Here is an 18,384-nt window from a genome sequence, read left to right as displayed (position 1 = left end):
CAGGTCAGCCTGGGTGCAGGTCAGCCTGGGTGCAGGTCAGGCCAGGGTGCAGGTCAGGCTTGGGTGTAGGTCAGCCTGGGTGCAGGTCAGGCTTGGGTGTAGGTCAGCCTGGGTGCAGGTCAGGCTTGGGTGCAGGTCAGCCTGGGTGCAGGTCAGGCCAGGGTGCAGGTCAGCCTGGGTGCAGGTCAGGCCAGGATACAGGTCAGGCCTGGGTGCAGGTCAGCCTGGGGGCAGGTCAGGCAAGGCTGTAGGTCAGCCTGGGTGCAGGTCAGCCCTAGGTTCTGGAGGGTGTGCTGGGGTCACTTGGACAGCCTGAGGTTAGGCCAGGGCACAGAAGCACCTTAGCCCACTAGGCAAAATACCACAGCCTGGGTGGTTTAAACAACAGAAACTCATTTTCTCACAGGTCTGGAGGCTGCAAGTCTGAGATCAGGGTGCCGGCACAATCTGATTCTTGGTGAGGGCTCCCTTATGGGCCGCCAGACAGCTGCCTTCTTGCTATGTCCTCACAGGGTCTCTCTGCCATGTACGTGCAGAGAGAGTGGCCCTTCTCATGGGGCCACTAACCCCACCACGAAGGCCACGTCCTCATGAGGTAACCTCCTCCTGATTACCTCCCAAGGCCCCGTCTCCAAACACCACCAAATCAGAGGGAAGACTTCAGCGCTTGTGTTTCGGGGGAACTTTAAGATTTAGTTTATGGACCCAAAGATTTAGTCCATAATATGCAAAAATCCTCAATAGATGGTAGGAAATGGAGTCTAGCAAAAGGGGTAAGTGTGCTGTAATTGAGTGGAGTTATCCCTGCGACGCACGGCGGGCTCAACACTCAGCATTCCGGTCTCAATACCCGGGCAGGGCCGTTAGCTCAGGGAGGGGGTGGGGACTCCGTGGGCAGCGCTTTCTCTGGGGCGCTGGCCCGAGCTGTCCTGCGCCCGGCCAGGGAGGCCAGGGAGGCCAGAAGCCGGTCAGGTGGGGAGTGGCGTCAGCACTTGGAAGCAACATCTTCCTTCTCTGTGTCAAAGTCAGGCCCACATCCTCGGACACAGGCAGCAGCTGCCCAACCGCCCGCCGTGGCCGTGGGGACAGGTGGGCGGGGGCTGGACCCCGAGCCTGAGCCGGGGGCCACCGGGCCTGGCCCACGCCCACCATCCTCTGAGCCTCTCCCGCTGTCTGGGACGGCCAAGTCCTCGTCAGCCCAAGTTTCTCACCCCACGCCCCAGCTCCTGGGGCGAATAATGGATGGTAGAGCCAATGAGCTCAGGGCTGGCGGCGCTGGGGGGGGTCTGGCTGGATGGCGGTGACTCAACGGGGAGGAGGAGGCGGGAAGGGACGCATCTCACGCTCACCCGGCCCAGCGGTAACGGGCAGGAAGGGGCACGTGAGACACGTGGGCCGTGACAGCTTAATGGCCTTTGGTTAAAGCAGCCCCGAACGTGCTAGCTCGGGGGCCCTGAGCTGAGGCCACTTTGTTGGCCTGGCTGGGAGGGGGCGGCGGGTGGGCAGGGAAGAGGGTGCCTCCTGGGGACCCGCACCAGCTGGCCACACCTAGATGGGACGCCTCTGGGCCTGACCCACCCCTGCCTATTCACCGTGATGCCCGCCCCCTGTGGGGACCCTCCCGGACCCGCCAGCAGAGGCTGGGAGGCCAGGGTAGTGAGGGCCTGACGACGTGGGCGCCTGTCACCACTGCACCCCGGGCGCCCAGGCTTGGGCTGCGAGAGGACCCCAGACGCTGCTTTCGGAGTCTGTGTGGCAGGTTCGGACAGACTGCATGGGGCAGCTTGACTTTGCTCCTCAAGGTCTGGGAAGACTTGAGCCTGGGGGTCCCAGTCACCTTGGGGGTGTCTCCTGCAGTCTCGGCCCCTGTCGGCTGGAACCTTGGCTGGGACACTGCCCAGGACCCTGAACGTGGCCCGAACTTCTGCACCTGGCACCCAGCAGAGGCCAGTGCAGCCTGGGTCACCGTTGATGGCCAAGCGTCTGAAGTGGAATCGTTTATGCCGCGGTCACCAGGCCACCGGATTCCAGAAGAGGGGACAGAGCCCCCCAGCCGTCCACAGAAGAGGGTCACAGTAACGTTGCAGAAGAGCCTGGAGCTGGGAGAGCCCTGTCTTTGGAAAACTCTGTCCGCCTCTCGAGTGGCCGCCAGCAAGACCAGAGCCACACGGCCGCCGCAGGCCCCACTGCCAGGCCCCGCGGGACCGTCCTGCTCCACCAGGCGGCCCTCCTGCCTCTGAGCTCTGGATACAGCGGGAGGTGATTCTCCGACTACTGTGACCCCAGGAGGAAGGGTGCCCCCCCCCCCCCCCCCACCCAAACAGCCCAGGACTCGCCCAGGACAGGACTCAGGTCAGGGCCTCCCTGCTCAGAACCCGGGGGGAGAAAGCACACCTGCTGCCAGCGGAGCCCAGACCAGCTCCCAGGCCCCCGCTGCCTCTGCTTCTGTGCGGGCGCCCTGCCAGCCCTGCTCCCAGGTGAGAGCCCCGGCCCGTAGCCACTTTAGCTGCGGCCACAGGAAGCAGACAGACGCCTGGGCGGGCCTGCTGTGCTCAACCGTCTGTGAAGTCGGGGCCCCTCCCAGGCTGGGCCCGGCTCTGCACCGTCCGCCCCGCACCCCGCCCCCCCAGCCTGGAGAGACCCCAAGGTCACAGACATCCTGCCCCAGCCCCGCCCAGCGATCCCCTGGCCTCTCTCGGGAAGTCTGCTTTTCTGTCGCATCAGTGATGGCGGGGAGATGGTGACAGGTGGGGTCTCAGCCCGGCTGGGGTCTGCGGACGAGGCCCCTACACCCCCTCCAAGGAGACTGTGCCGCCTCCCCTCGAGCTGTGCGGGGCAGCAGGGGCGCGGCCAGGCGGGAGGGGCCCTGAATGGGAAGATGGGGCCACCTGGACCAGCCCTAAGCCCCAGACCTCCGGCATCTCCCCCACCTGGGCCCCCTTTGGGGCCTCCTTCGCCCACCCCTGCAGCACCCCTGCGACCCTCAGCGATGGCCGGCTGTTCCCTGCCAGGGCCGACCACCCCCAGAGACAGTGGGAGGAGGGGTGCCCTGCAGGCCGGTCCTCGTGGGGCCGAGGGAAGGCTCTCGGCAGCTTCGGGACTGAGCTGGCCTGCAGGGGGTCCCTCATGGACGGCCACTGCCCCAGGTGCACGAGCCGCTGGTGGAGACACGCTGGCCGCTGGGAATCACGTGACCTGTTGTTTGTCGTAAACGCTTCTCTGGTGTCACTCTGCGGCCTGACGAATGGTTGGGCTGGGTGGCCCGGAACGCTCAAACTTTTTCGCACTCAGGAATTGCAGCGAAGCACGCCCCTCCGGAAGGTTCTCCCTCACACCTGTCCAAGCAGCTTTATAAAATCCAAGCTGCCACTCCCGCCTTTGGCCACCACTTCCTTAATAACAAACCGAGCGTTGCCGGGCGACACCCTCCCCCAAATGCAACGACTAACGTACTTGGCTTTCATGCACGTGGGCGGCATCACGTGAAATTCCTTAAGGAGAGAGAGACACTGGTGGTCAGAGAGACAGACTGGGGGGGGCAGGGGCTGATGCCATCAAGCAAAATCCCTTGGTGGAGAACAAAGGGTAAAAATAGCAGCCCAGTGAAATGGACCACACGCCCGCGAGCGGTGCCGGCTCTTCCTGCCCCCGCTCTCTGAGGACCTGCGCGTTGACCCTGAGCCGGGAAGCGCTGGGCTGGGGGCCAGCCGAGCACTCAGCGCTGAGCGGCCCCGTTTTAACTGGTGTTATTCATTATCTGTTTTACTCGGCTGGCTGGCAGGGCCCCAGCACAGCCCCGGCTGCCTCCACAGCTCGAGGGACGCGGGACTCTGGGCTCGTGTCCTCCAGGGCCGGCCAGGGTGCACCCCACCCCCATACACCCTCCTCCCTACCCTCTGGGGGCATGTCCCGGGGGACCCCTGACCCCCAGAGCTCACCACCCCTCGCCAGGCTCTGCCCAAGGAAGCTGGCGATGCGCTTGCACTTCCTGAGAATTTGGAAGCCCGGAGAGAGAGATGGGGTTGGCAGGTGAACGAGGAGTATTTGCTGCAGCCTCAGATGTCAAAAATCCCTGTGCATAAAAGCCCCTGTTCACCCCCCGGGCGTGTCCCCTCCTGTGGGTGACCGGGGCCCTGGCCCGGGGACCCCCTTGACTACGTGCCTGTCTTGCGTGGATTCTCCAAGCCGCGGCCCAGCTGGAATCCCAGCTCCTTCCAGCTCACTATTCCCTCCTGAGAGCGTGAAGGCCTGCTGTGTGTCCGCTGTGGGCACGCTCGTTTTAGGTAATTTGGTTTCCTCTTTAAACAGCATTCAAGGGGAATAGCGAACTCACCCCGGACAAGTTCCTGATGGACTAAGGGCCTCGTATGCAGCGCCCTCCCGACCACCTGGCCCGGACGGCCACGAGGCTCGTCCTGCGCTCAGCACCACTCAGCCCCGAGAAAGGCTGAAATGATGCCTTTGCAGCAACACGGACGCAACTCGGGATGATCACACGGAGGGAAGTGAGTCAGACAGAGAAACACAAGGATCATGTGATACCACTTACATGCAGAATCTAAACAAACGAACCTACCTACGAAACAGAAACAGAATCACTGACGTAGAGAACAGACGGGTGGTTGCCAGGCGGGAGGCGGTGGCCGGAGGGATGGAGTGGGAGGTGGGGTGAGCAGATGTAGGCTTTTATATATAGAATGGATAAGCAACAGGTCCTATTGTACAGGGAACTATATTCAATATCCTGTGATAAAGCATAATGGGAAAGAATATTTTAAAAAAAGAATCTCTATATATATATGACTGAATCATTTTTCAGTTTGCTGTTCAGCAGTAATTAACACAACATTGTAAATCAACTATACTTCAATTAAAAAAAACCAAACATAGGGCCTACCTTCACACCAAGGCGACAAGGCCCACATTTTAAAACCCGCTCTTCCTTACTGTCTCTTGCCTGGAGATTATCGCAGGGGTGCAAGCACTGCGTGTCACACTCTATGATGGTCTGAGATGGGCCGATAAGATGTCTCGTAAACCTAAACACAACGCTCCCCTGACTGCCTGCTCTGTGGCCACCCACAGCGGAGTTCTGCAGCTCCGAGGCCAAAGGGAGACGGGGCCTGTTGGGAGTTCTTTCCCGCTGCAGAGGACATGTGCGGGGGCACCCTGTTCCTTAGGCAGGGGACCTGGTTTGGCCTTAGGGATCCATCCCTGCCCCATCCCAGCCACGTGCCCCAGCTCAGGACGGCCGGCCAGGCTCCAGGGCTGGCACGTGACCTTGTTGACGTCAGGGAGACTCAGTTCTACAGGGAGTGATGCGGGGAGCAGCCTCTGTCTTTTCTGGGGAAGCCTCTGCTTCCATCTTGGTGAGATGGGCCTGCGCGGGTGGAGCCCTGTGGGTGGGGTGGATCTTGAGTTTGCAAATGTGTGGCGGGGGCCCAAGAATCACTGATTTAAGGCCCTGTTGGCCATGATGAAGGTGCGATGTTTACATGAATCAGGTGCTGTGCAGAAACAAGAAGGGCGAAGTCAGGGTCCCCCCACAATTGGTCAGGCTGGGGCGGCAGGGATGGAGCGGGGGGAAGGCACCTGCTGAACGGCTGGGTGGGGAGAGACACACGGAGCGCCAAGGGGCTCCCCGGAGTGAAGGGTGACCCCCACCCACGGAAGCCGTGTTCTGGCCGGTGGTCACCTGGTCAAGGGAGCCAGAGGAGCGTGTGGGTTGGGGAGGAGAGGAAACAGGCCCTGGAAACGTCCAGGGGGCCCCTGGGGCATGGGGTGGAGGGCCTTGCCCCCACCGTCTGGACCGGGTGACACTGGGAGGCCCCTGCAGGCGTGCGGGGGCTGGGCCAGTGTGCAAGCCCCAGCTGGGCATGTCCCCGAGCCCCCAGGACAGGCCCGTGCAGGTGAGGGGCCATGCCTGAGGGCCTGGGAGAATTTTAGTTGAAAATGGAAGGATGGGTGGAGATGAACTGGAAAGGAGGAGCACAGCCCAGTCCAGGGGCTCCGTGCGCCCAGAGGCGGAAGAGAACCGGGGCCAGCCCACTGGGAGGGGGTTGGTCTGCTTCTAACGCAATGGGGAACCGTGAATGGGCTTTTAAACTGGGGCGGGGGTGGGGGGGCGTGGAAAGATTCAGCAGCTTGTGTCTTTCAAAGATCGCTGCTCTGGAGACTGGACTGGAGGCGCAGGGCGAGGGATGCCGGCGGTGGGGGGGGGTGGCGGGAGGGGGAGGGGGAGGTTATGTGTCCGGCGACAGCAGGTGATGGCTTGACTGGGGAAGGAGAGACGTCCACAGACAACAAGGACACTCAGGGGCGAAGTCAGAGGGATGGGGCCCTTCCCACATCCGTCAGCTGTCACCGCGTAACCAGCATCTCGCGGCAGGCGCCCCGAGCATGTCCCCTCACTCCCGGGTCTGCGGGTTGGTTGCGGGTGGGCTGACCCAGCTGGGTCCCGGCCATGGACCCACAAGCTCTACGCACTGTGTTTCTTGTTCTCCTGGGAGCAGCAGGCCAGTCCTTGCCACGGAGACGCGGAAGCAGAACACGGCCCTACCCCACCCCCCAGCCCCGACCCAGAGCGAGCCTTTGTTCACAGGGCCCCTCCAGGGTGCGGGGTCCCAGGGCTGCCCCTGGGAACAAGGGGGTCGCTCCCCAAGGGCCCCTGGCCAGGACGGCGCTCCTGCCCCCTGTCTCTCAGAGGACGTCGGGGGTGGGGGGGGGCAGGAATGACCCACGACTTTTATAGTAGGTCAAGGAAAAGCTGCACCGAGGGGGAGGTATTGGCATCCAGGCATCTTACTGGGGGGTAGGGGGGTTGTTCACCAGCCCCTGCCCTGGGGTGTGTCCTTGGGCAGCGCAAACCTGGCTCAAATGAACGAAGACATGTGGGTGAGGGCAGTCGGGGAGCAGGAAGGCTGAGCTGCGTCCAGCCCAGAGGCCGCAACTCTCCCCCCCGAGGGGTCATCAAAGGACCAGGAGGTTTAGGAGCGGAGCGCCGGCCTTCCGTCCCGTCTGGCCAGCCGGCAGCAGCGCAGCCCTCGGCCGCGCGGATGCGAAACATGAAAAGATGGCTTTCCGGGAAAACTGCTGACGCGCCAGACTGTCGGCACAGAGAGAGCTGGAGGCGTCGGCCTCCCGGACCCGCACGACACGCGAGCCTCAGACCATAATCAATTTTCAATCCTTCAAACGAAAATAGTCTTGATTTATGAAATTCCACACGTCGGTTCTTTTCTACATCGCCCGGCGTTAGAAGCAGCGATGTCCTCCCAGGCAGCCCTGTCGGGCGCAGGGGTGGCCTCGGACAGGCCCATCTGAGACCCTCCCGGGCACCCACCGGGCCCCAGAGCCTCACAGGTGGACTCCAGATACAGCGGCAGCGACCCAGGCAGCCACGTCTCCGGCGGGAACCCGGCCACACCCACGCCGGCTGCATTCGGGGGACCCTGTTCTGTGCTCTCCACGGCGCACACGGGCTCTCCTCTCTCAGACCTCGTTATGTGCTCCCTGAGGTCAGCGGCGGCTGAAATTGACCCTGACTGCGGGGTGGGGAGGGTCACTGCCCAGTAGATGGAAGATGACTTTAAATTAAGGGAAAACAATTCTCTCCAAGCCCACTGACCCGGGAAAACCTTGTATCGGGGGGTTGATGAGGATATATAGGAAATATCAGCTTCTACCATTTAAAAACCACATAACGGTATTCGTCTGTCATCTCTGGTCACTAACGTGACACCCTCAGCTAATTGTTTAAGTAAAGTACTTCAAGCGTAGTTTAGAAGCTTCACGTCACCACACACCCCAGTCCAGCAGACAGAGAAGATAGCGGGCACGTAGGTGAATCGTTTATTATTCTGGGATGGTGAGGGCTTTCCAAGCGCCACAAAGGAAAAGACTGATCTATTTGACTACATGAAAATTTAAAACGTCTGTATGGTTAAAGACACCATAAACTGAAATCAAAAGCAAATGGCAAACCAGGAATACGTGTTTCAATCTATGTTACAGACAAACGGTTAACAGCATCTGAACAAGCAGCATGCTTTTGAAGGACAAGCATGTGCACAGAAAACACGCACAAGACTTGCACAGGCGTCTCACGGGCTGCGCGGCTCACAGCAGGGCACACGCTTCCCTTTGCCGGAATCAAAGAAACGGGATGGAAGCCCTGGTGCTAGTCCGTTTATCTCCTGCCAAACCGGCAAGCAATGGTTTAAATTGTAAAGCCGATTCTGGCTAAAGAACAGAGAATAGACATCCTCACGGCCTGCAGGTAGGAGTATAAATTGGCACATTGTTTTTGGAGGGTGTGGGGATGGACTAAAATCCCAATAAGACTCGTGGAAATATGTCCTAAGGAAGTACGTTTCTCCCTGAAGATTTGCATGTGAAACTAGTCATTACACAATCCCCGAAGCTGGAAACAGTCCACATACGTTACATAAATTATGGTAGAGTAGGCTGTAGCCACCGAGAAATCTGTAGAACATTTACGGGCACGGAATGGTATCCATTATACACGCTACGTGGAGCAAAGAGGGTTAGGAAAAACGGCGGGCACCACATGCGTGCTATTTTATAAGACAGGAGTGAGTAGATACATAGATGGTCAAGAGCACATGGACACTGGTCCTTGCTCTCAGGTGACCACGGGACCTTCGTAAGCTTTCTTGCTACAAATCAGAAGAAATTACAAGACAAGAGGATCAGTTTCCTAGCTCCCCTGCTGACTAATCACCTTTCCGTTCCCACTGATTTTGTTCTATAAATCACTTCCGATTGAGTGACTTGGAATGGTAACGCGAAGAGGCACGCACTTGAACGAGACAGGCAGGCACAGATGAGGGAGACGGGCACCCTCCTCTCAGCCGGATTCGGAGAGTCCGTTACTGTAAGAGCAGCGGAGGGAGCGGCGGGGTGGCTGGGGCAGGCCTGCTGTCATAATATTTTCCTTGCGATTAAAACGGAATTTCTAAAAGGCAGCATGCGCGGTGGAGAGGAAAACGAGCGCCTGCCTCTCAGAGGGGAAGCAAGGCTGTGTGGACCGTGGGAACACGTGCCCTGGAGCGGCTCACCAGCCGCGGGACTGGGCAAGCTGCTCAGCCTCAGGGCTTCATCCCGACCCGCGACACTGGGGAAACGATCGCGTCTGCCCCACAGAGGGGTTGTCACAGGGTTACCATCCACTTCGGAAATATTTGGTACTTCCCGAGGGAATTTTGCACAGAGAAGGCTTGTAAAAATCCAGCTAAGGCACATGCACACCCTGGACCATTGGCTCTGCACAGGTCCCCCCAGGCTCGGGCTGCGAGGACAGCAGCACCTTTCACAACAGCCCCAGACTGGAGCCAGCCCAGTGTCCACGAGCCACTCAATGGACGAACTGTTGTGTGTGTGGACAATGGTATACAACACAGCAGTGCAAGGAAACAGGCTGCCACTGCATGTGACAACCAGGATGAGTCTTGTGAATACAGTGTCACATGAAAGAAGCCCGATACACACACATACTGAACGATTCCACTGAAGGTAAAAGACGGGAAAGCTGGAAACAGGATGGCAGTTCCTTAAAAAACTAAACGTAGAATTACCGTCCGATCCCACACCGCCTCTGGGTGTTTACCTGAACGAATGAAAGCAGGGTCTTGAAGAGATATTTGCACAACCGTCTTTGTCACAGCGTTATTCACAATCGCCAAAAGACGGAAACAACGTGGATGGCCACTGAAGGATGAACGGACAAACAAAATGTGATCCACGCAATGGAATATCACTCAGCCTTAAAAAGGAAGGAAATTCTGACACCAGCTACAACATGGATGAACCTTGAGGATGTGACGCTACGTGACGTGAGCCAGGACTTATAGGAGGTCCCAGAGGAGTCAAATTCACAGACAGAAAGTACAATGGTGGGTGCCAGGGATGGGGCAGGGGGGTGGAGGGGTTGGTGTTTAGTGTGTGGCCAGTCTCCGTCCCGGCAGTGCGCAGCCCCAGACAGTGTCTCTCCTTTTCTCCAGGTGGGAAGGAAGGAAGGGACTCTCTGCTTTGCAGCCAGCACCCTGGCATCGGATCCTGCACAGGGATTTGGGAGACCGGCCTCCTGCCCCCACCCCCGGAGCGGCCCCCACGTGCAGAAAGCCAAGTGCCGCCTCCGGCCCTGCCGGCGGCCAGGAGACCGGCACAGAGGAGAGAACATTCAGGAATCCTTCGGGAAGGCGGACAGAGATGTGCGGGGCCTGACAGTGACATCGCTGGAGGCCGGAAAGAGGGGAGAGTGTGTGGGGCGGAAAAAACACGTAAACAAATAACGGCCGAAAACTCCCCTAATTTGGTGAAAGACATAACTTTGCAGATTCAAGAAGTTCAGTGGACGCCAAACAGGATTAACTCAAACAACACCAGGTCCAGACACATCATCAGACTGCCGAAAACCAAAGGTGAAAAAACGCTGCGGAGCAGCTGCCCAGAGGCGGAGAGGGGGCGGAGCTGAGGGAGAGGGGGCGGAGCTGAGGGGGAGGGTGGAGCTGAGGGACAGGAGGCGGAGCTGAGGACAGGAGGGCGGAGCTGAGGGACAGGAGGGCGGAGCTGAGGGAGAGGAGGGCGGAGCTGAGGGACAGGAGGCGGAGCTGAGGGACAGGAGGGCGGAGCTGAGGGAGAGGAGGGCGGAGCTGAGGGACAGGAGGGCGGAGCTGAGGGAGAGGAGGCGGAGCTGGGGGGAGGGTGGAGCTGAGGGAGAGGGGGCGGGGCTGAGGGTGTGAGGGCGGAGCCCCCACGGATGCCAGGCCCAGGGTGGGCACCAAAGCAGGCAGTTCCCTCCGTGGGATGCTTTGTGATGAGGACCCAGACAGCAAGGAAGCCCGCTGGAGGGAAAAAGGAGGCTCCCACCTGGGCTGCCCTAGTTGGGCTGTCTCACATGGAAGAATCAGAAAATGGGATTTCACAGCTTACAGACAGGTGAGACCAACCGGGGGGGTGTGACGGACACCACAGCCTCAGGGCAAGGTCAAGAAGCAGAGCCCCGTCGCTGTGCCCAGGAGCTGGAGGGCGCTGCAGGATGGGTGGAGCCGGAGGTGAGGATGATCCGGCCCCAGGTCGTGGACCCAAGGGCAGAGCGAGTCCTGAGGATGCCTTCCCCCGAGCTGGAGGGCGCTCAGGACCTGAGACCTTTAGCCCACAGGTCCTGGCTCAAAGCCAGCTCTGCCACGAGCTGGTGGTGGGCTCTGGACCAAATTTCTTACTTGGGAGCCTCAGTTATCCCATCTATGAAGTGGGGATAAGACAGTCCGCGTTCCATAGGCTTGTTGTGAAAGGCCGCACTCGGTGCCTCGCCCGTGGCTCCCGTGTATGGCTGGTACTGTTATTTCCACGGTCCTCCTCCAATCCCCGGACAGGCAGGACTCTGGGTGGGATGGCCTCCATCCTGACCAGCTGGTAAGAGTGCGGAGGTTTTGTTTTCCTCAATCTACTCTCTGTGGATTCAAATCTCAGGAAAGATGCCAGGGAGACGCTGCTCACAAAAGAAGAGTGGAAAATAGGTTCCATTCAAGCAGAGCCCGCTGGGTTCTCATCACCTGGGCAGACAGAGGCCAAAGGGCCAGCAGACACCCTCCCCCCATTGCCCAGCGGAGGACGAGACACAGACACTTCCTGCAGGTGAGTCCCCCATCTGTGCGTGGTGCACCCTCCCCCCACCTTTGCACAGGGGCTTCCTCAACCGTCCCCCCCTCCAGACAGCACCCCCACCCTGGCCCCTGCATCTGACAGCAGGCAGGCATGAGCACCAGGTGACAGCTCTGGAAGAAGTGGTGTCCCCTGGGCGTCCCGTGCCCGCCCTCCTGCCACCCTCTTTCTTCTGTTTGGGGGAATGTTGAGGCCAGGCCTGCCCTGGGGGAGCCGTGGCCTTCACGACTCAAGACAAGGCTCAGATCGGCTCACTCAGTAGCTGAGTCCCGAGGACTCGGTCAAGGACACCCCCTCCCGAGAGGATCCAAGCAGACCCCCGGGGCCCTGCAGGTGCCGGGCAGACACGGGAACGGGAGAAGCGAGGCTGCTGGGGGATGTCGTATCTTCCTTTCCTGCTGCAGGGAAGACAGGGACTGTTGGGCGTGGAAGAGCTGTACCTGCCGGGATGCACAGCCGCAAGCCGGAATCCTTCCTCAGCGATGCCGGCTCACCCCCTCCCTCCTGGGAAAGCGAGTCAGCCACGCGGCGCCAGGTCCTCGCTCAGCAGGACCAGCAGCTGCCCCTCCCGGGGCCCCTCGCCTCCAGCCCGCAGACACCAGCAGAGGCGCCCGCTGTCCCGTGGCCTCTGGATCCAGGGCGGCCGGGGCAGGACCGGGGCCCAGGCCGTCTTTCTCACCCGGCGCCGAGGCCCGGGGCGGTGGGCGGGCTCTGAGCCATGAGTGCGGAGACCCATCCCTCACGTGCACCTGCTTGCGCCTCACAGAGCCCTGGCCTCTGAGGGCAGGCTTCCTGCATAGCCAGCCGCGCCCTTCTCAGGGCCCAGGTAGGAGGGGAGGAGGGGTGGCGGCAGGACACACCCAGAGGGCCTGCCTGTGTTCTCAGTGGCTCCAGGGTCCCCCGAAGGCAGCCGGCTGATGTGTCACCTTCCGGGCATCATCCAGCTTCTCAGCCGGATCCCAGGGAGGCACTGCCCGAGGAGCAGTATCAAAGCACAAAGGAAAAACACAGGTAGGAAACACAGCGGCCGGGGGGGCGGGCGTCTAGCTCTGTGGGACCCTGTAAGCAGCCACTGCCCAGGCCCACTGGGCCTGCGCTGCACCCACTGCCCCAGGGAGGCACCAGGAGACGTGGATGTTAGAGCACCTTCCTTCTCATCCACCTCCTGGCACTGCCCCTCACCCTCGGAGGCCTTGGGAAAGGCTGCGGTACCTCCCAGCTTTCGCAAGGCAGGTGACCTTCAGGGGGACACAGCACAGTGGGCTGAGCATCCCAGGGATAAAGCCGCGGTCACCTCAACAGACCCGGGACAGGAGGACCGATGTCCCACCGTGGACGTGGCCCAGCCCTCATCGCGGCTCCGGCTCTGGGGGGTCCCGTGGTGCCGGGGGCCCCGCTTGCCACTGAGCTCCCCCACTTCTCACCTCAGACTGGCTTTGCCACTAGCCCTGGCGGGGACACTGAGAAAATGGGCCCTCAGCCATGCAGACTCCTTGCTGGTACCCGATGGCTCAGGCCGCCGTGCACCCCACCTCCCCAGGCCATTCACAACCAGGGCTGCCAGACCCCAGCCCCACACCCGGGTCAGTCTCGCCACGGGCCCCGCAGCCACCCGGGAGCCCAAGGAGTCGGTGGCCCCTGCCCGGGCCAGGCTCAGGTCGGGTCCCCACCAGCCCTGCTTGGGCCCCCAGCACACAGCAACCCCCCCCAGGCCCACCTGGGGAACTCGTGGCCTGGCACAAAACTGGAGTTTCCCAGAGAAAGGGTTCCGACGTGTCAAAGTCTCCACTGCACTGCGGATGGCAGGTGCCCCCCACGTGACCTCACTTCCTGAGCACGGGGGCGGGGCAGGGGGCAGGCGATGAGTAATTCTGGGGTCCCGGTGCCCCAGGAAGTGGCTTTGATGGGAGGGTGACTAGGCCACAGCTCACGAGCAGTTAGTAACCAGCCAAGCCCGGCCCCTCTCCGGAAATACCGCCCCGCCCCCCGGGAAACGCCCCACTCGAAGTCAACTACCTTGCAGGGGAATCACCTGTCACCCAGATTGGCCCTCCTGCCCAAGCCCCCCAGGGACCCACCTCCCCTGACACGTGGGGGCTGGGGGCCAGGACACCCCACAGGCCCCCAAGAGCCTCTGTACGGTCCAGCCAAGTGAGTCTCGGAAGAGGAAGCTTCCACCCTCCTGGGAGCCCAGAGCAGAGCTCTGTTTCTGGATGGAGATCAGCCCCTCCCCTGGGCCCCAGCTGGTGAGCTGGGGCCCCTCCATGAAGGGGGGGTCAGTGGAGTGTCCACTCTGCCCACTGTGCTGGGGACTGAGACCCAGACCACAGGCTTCGTATTGCTGCGTGGCTGGCACTGTGCCCGGTGCCACACCCGCCTGACCCCCCCCTCCCCCACACACAGACACAGACACACAGAGAAACACATGCACATGGAGACATACACACACATTTGCACCACCCCAGAGACGCTCACGGCGGCCAGCTGCCCTTTCGAAGTTGCCACTAGGTGGTGCATTAAACCTTCAGGTTTTATTTTTGAAACTTTTGTGCATCTAGACCATCGTAGTTCAATAAAAATATAACAGAGCCATATAATTTTCCATGAAACAGGTAAAATTAATTATAATAATGTCTTTTATTTTTAACCCCCAATAGCCCCCAAATTATCATTTCAACATATAATCAACATAAGGAATTATTAATGACATATTTACTTTCCTTTTTTCTGCTGAGTCTTCAAAATCCCATGTATGTTTTATGTTTCAGCACATCTTAATTCAGAGCCGAAATCTTTATCAGAAATCATTGTTTATACTTCAATTTCATAAAATTTTTAGTCAAAGAAGGACACTCATTTTGTTTCAAACATACTTAAAAATTTTCAGAAACTGTACGCGTGTCAATTTAAAATTTTAAATATAACTTAAAATCAGATTACAGTGCTCTGTGGCTGCTCATGGGACTGGGTTTCAGAGGCTGTGTCTCCAGCCCTTACCCGCAGGCAGCCCACCTAAGTTAGCAGCCCTGAGATGATGTTATCAGTGTTCTGAGGAACGAGCAAAGTGGGACGGGAGCAGATGCGTCCCCTGCCACCGCGGCACCAACACAGAGAAGCCACAGGGACCAGGCGTTAGCAGGGCGACCCTGGGGGCCAGCCCCACGCCTGCGGAAGGGACGCCAGCCGAGACCCCGGGGTGAGAAGGGCAGCCAGGCTGAGGGGTTGAAAGCCCCTGGGAGCAGGCACCAAGACGGAGGAAGGACACAAGGTGTCCCGCGGAGGGAGGGTGTCTGGGTAGCAGCTGAGTGGCTGGAGGGTAACATAGGTGCCGGGTGGTGGGTGGGAGAGTGGTCCCGACAACACCGCTGTCCTAACCCCTGAATCTGCAAGTATGTCACCCTACCTGGCAAAGGGGTATGAACCGTGATGAGCCTGGGTGGTGGTCTGGGTGGTGGTCTGGGTGGCCCACTGGTCCCCAGGGTCCTGAGAGGAGGGAGGCCGGAGGGTCAGAGCCGGAGGAAACGCGGCGATGGGAGCAGAGGTCGGGGTGACGCGAGGAAAGAGCATGCGGCCTCTGAGAGCTGGCGCAGGCAGGAGAGCCTGCGGGAGAAGCTCCATCCTGGCAGCCCCCGGAGCCAGCAGGCCCCGGACTCTGGCCCCAGAGCTGCGCGGTGCTGCCGCGTGCTGCCCCTGGCCCGGCTTGGCGATCCGTCACAGCAGCCGAGACTCACTGCCCCCAGGGAGGAGCTGGGTACCAGGAGCCGTGGACGCTTCAGGCAGGGAAGGGACAGTCTAATCCGTGCTTCTTAAGTACGGGCGCGAGATGGGACGGCAACCCCAGGACCAGCCCGATGGACACTCGCAGCGCTCTGGACAGCTGCGGCCTTGTCTCCTGAGTGCCTACGGCCCTGCTGGCTCCTCGGCCGCCCAGATGGACAGACCGAGCCCCACGGGGCAGCCCGTGCGCCGGCCTCATGGGCACAGGATCGCGGAGGAGCCCGTGTGGCCGATGCCATCGTGCGGGCGTATCGTGTGCCCAGGCTTGGGCTCGGCTGCTCAGGTTTGCCCTTGGTTCCATCAGTCACGTTTTCTGGGCCCTGGGGTCCCTGTGACACCCTCCGGGGGACAGGGGCCCCAACCAGGGACAGAGGGAGCTCAGAGGGGAGTCACGTTCCCTCCTCCGGCAGAGCGGAGCAAGGAGGGGACACAAAGATTCAGGTCAGTGGCGTCTCCACACCTGAGCGGCGTCACCTGCATAGGTGGGGAGCTCGCTGGGCTCTGGCCCTGCAGCCCCGCCCCCCGGGACTTCCAGCCTTGCCCAGGCTGATCTTGCAATTACGCTTTCTGCTTTAATGATTTAACCGATACTTAATCCACTTTTGGTATTTACCTGACTTCCAGGTGCTTTGAAAAGGAGTTTACCCAGGGAGGCTGGGGGAGGGCCCGGGCTCCTGTGCACACAGTCACTTCAGGCAGTCGCTGGGGCTTGCCGTGCTTTCTGGAAGGAGTCCCTGCGTCTGAGCTCACAGCTTAGTGTCTGCACCTGTCAGAAAGGGCTGAGCCGCTTCTTTGATACAAACTGGCTTGTGTCCATGAGGACAGCCTGGGACACAGCTTTCCTGCTGCCAGCAGATCAGGAAAGTGGTTCTTACAAAGGCTGCCAGGAGCCAATGTTTCTCCTCGCAGGCTGAGACCAGTTGGGAAATTTCTCTCTCAAACTGCCCCAGGGCAGAAACTTCCCTCGCTTCCTGGCCTGGTAATTTTCCAGAGCTGAAACTTTCCTCTCAAGGGGCAGGAAGGACATTCAGCCACTGACAACTCAACCAGAAACATTTCCGACCGACCAGAAGTCACAACTGCCCAAGCCGGAGCGGGAGGTGACTCAGCAGGAAGGGGGGCGGGCGGTAGAGGCAGCCTGGGGACCTCGGGGGACACGGCTCGGGGCGCCGCCATGTCGGGTGGGGGCTGGGTGGTCTGGCCGCCCCTCACTTCTCAAGTCACGTGCATCTCTGGCCACGTGAGCAGCCTTGATGGTTACAGAGCAGTCCAGGAAAGGAGTTTCAAATGGGCAAAGGCCCAGGATGGGGCCGAAAGTGGGAGAGAGACCTTGGAGGTAACTGGCTCCTGTTCCCAGCATCTGGGGAGACGGGAGGGTCCACGGATGCAGGCTCCTCCCCCTCGCTGTGCGCACGGACAGGGCCGTGTGCCTGAGCTCTGCCCAGCTCCCCCGAGATGACCCCTGGACCAGACCCAAACAGAAAAGAAGTCAAGAGTCAGGCTGAGCCTCTCTCTGCCCTCAGGGCACGTGGCAGGAGGTCACCTCCCCATGCCAGGGGTGGAGGCCCCGGTGAAAAATGAGGTTCAGGTGGGAGCCCTCAGGACTCAGCAGGTGCGCGGCTTCCCTGGCTCTCCTCCACTGACAGCCTGGGTCCCTGCCCTGGCCTCTCAGGGGCCACCCCGGAAGTGCTGCTCACAGAGCTCCTCTTCTAAGCAACGTCTGCAATTCTGTATTTGGATATCTTTAAGGGAAGTTCTTTGCTATTATCTAAATATATCACTATCAAAAAAGGGAAACGGCCGTCCAAACCACACTTCTGCCAGTTTCACCAGAAAGACCAGATACGCCGGAACTTGCATGGAAGGACAGAGGGAGGCCTCTATGCAGACAGGGGCATCTGACATCACCTCCTTCTGCACCCGGGGGGCTGCACTGTCTCCACGCGTGAGCGTCTGAAAGGGACAAGTGGGGACGACGCAGACTGTGTCCCCACATCCCCATGTCCCTGAGTCCCTGCCGACCACTGAAAAGTTACGGGTTGGTGTGAACAGGATCCCGTCGAGTCCACAGAGGCCAGCGGAGCCCTGGCACGTGCTTGCAGGATCCCCCGCGTGGAAGCCCTGCCTTTGCTTTCCTCACCAGAAATGAGGACAAAGAGAGCGTAAACGCAAATCCCCATTTTAGGAGCTCAGTGTTTATCATACACCGTCTCCCCACTTCCAGGCAACTGCCTGGGAGGCAGAACAGAAGCCGAGAAAGCGCTTTAGGGGTTGCAGCCCGCGGCCCTGCGCAGCAAGCAGAGCAGAGCGGGGCCGCGGTCTGCGGTGGCGACTGAGCACCTCGTCCAGTGGCAGCAACGGGGCCCCGCGGGCACTCTCCTTGACCGTCACCCTCGTGAGAAGTCCGCTGCACCGCCGCACACGGTCACATTCCACTGTCTCCCATCCTTTGGTTCATAACTTAATGTTGCCCCGCACGAGACGGAACAAGGCAGGACGCGGAGAAGCCCTCCCTGCCCCCACGGCAGCAGGACGACAGCTGCGGGATGGATTTCCTTGCTGGGCCCGTCTAGCCGAGGTGTGGTCGGCCCGGGAAAGTGGTGCCGAGGATGCGAAGAGGCCGGCCTACCCGACTAGGCGCGGCCATGGGTCATCCAGGCTGGAGACCCCAGAAATCAGGAGACGGGCAGGTGGGTCTCGGTGAAACGGTTGTGACCGCAGGCTCCGTCGTGCCCGGCAAGGGTGGGCGGAGCCTCGCAGGCAGGACCCTTACTGCCCCCAGGCCTGGTCCCCACACCCCACACCCCCAGGGCTTTGCTCAATGAAGCAGCTGAGCCCAGTTTGGGATGTGCTGGGGTCGAGGGGCTGCTCAGAGCCAGGTCCAGGGTGCGGGGCCCAGGGTGAGGAGCCCAGGGGAGGACA

General features: G+C 60.4%; 1 long non-coding RNA gene across 1 annotated transcript; it reads left to right on the top strand.

Annotated features, from left to right (window-relative positions):
* The first annotated feature begins 10,182 nt into the window (after positions 1-10,182).
* LOC130832480 (uncharacterized) lies at positions 10,183-12,212 on the top strand. The gene is made up of 3 exons (XR_009048291.1): positions 10,183-10,442; positions 11,494-11,658; positions 12,090-12,212. It is a non-coding gene; the product is annotated as an uncharacterized LOC130832480 (long non-coding RNA).
* The last annotated feature ends 6,172 nt before the right edge of the window (positions 12,213-18,384 follow it).

Source organism: Hippopotamus amphibius, chromosome 12 (assembly GCF_030028045.1).
Source record: "Hippopotamus amphibius kiboko isolate mHipAmp2 chromosome 12, mHipAmp2.hap2, whole genome shotgun sequence".
Lineage (NCBI taxonomy): Eukaryota > Metazoa > Chordata > Mammalia > Artiodactyla > Hippopotamidae > Hippopotamus > Hippopotamus amphibius.
The sequence above is the reverse complement of the archived record's forward strand: the minus strand, read 5'-3'. Positions and strand labels throughout refer to the sequence as shown.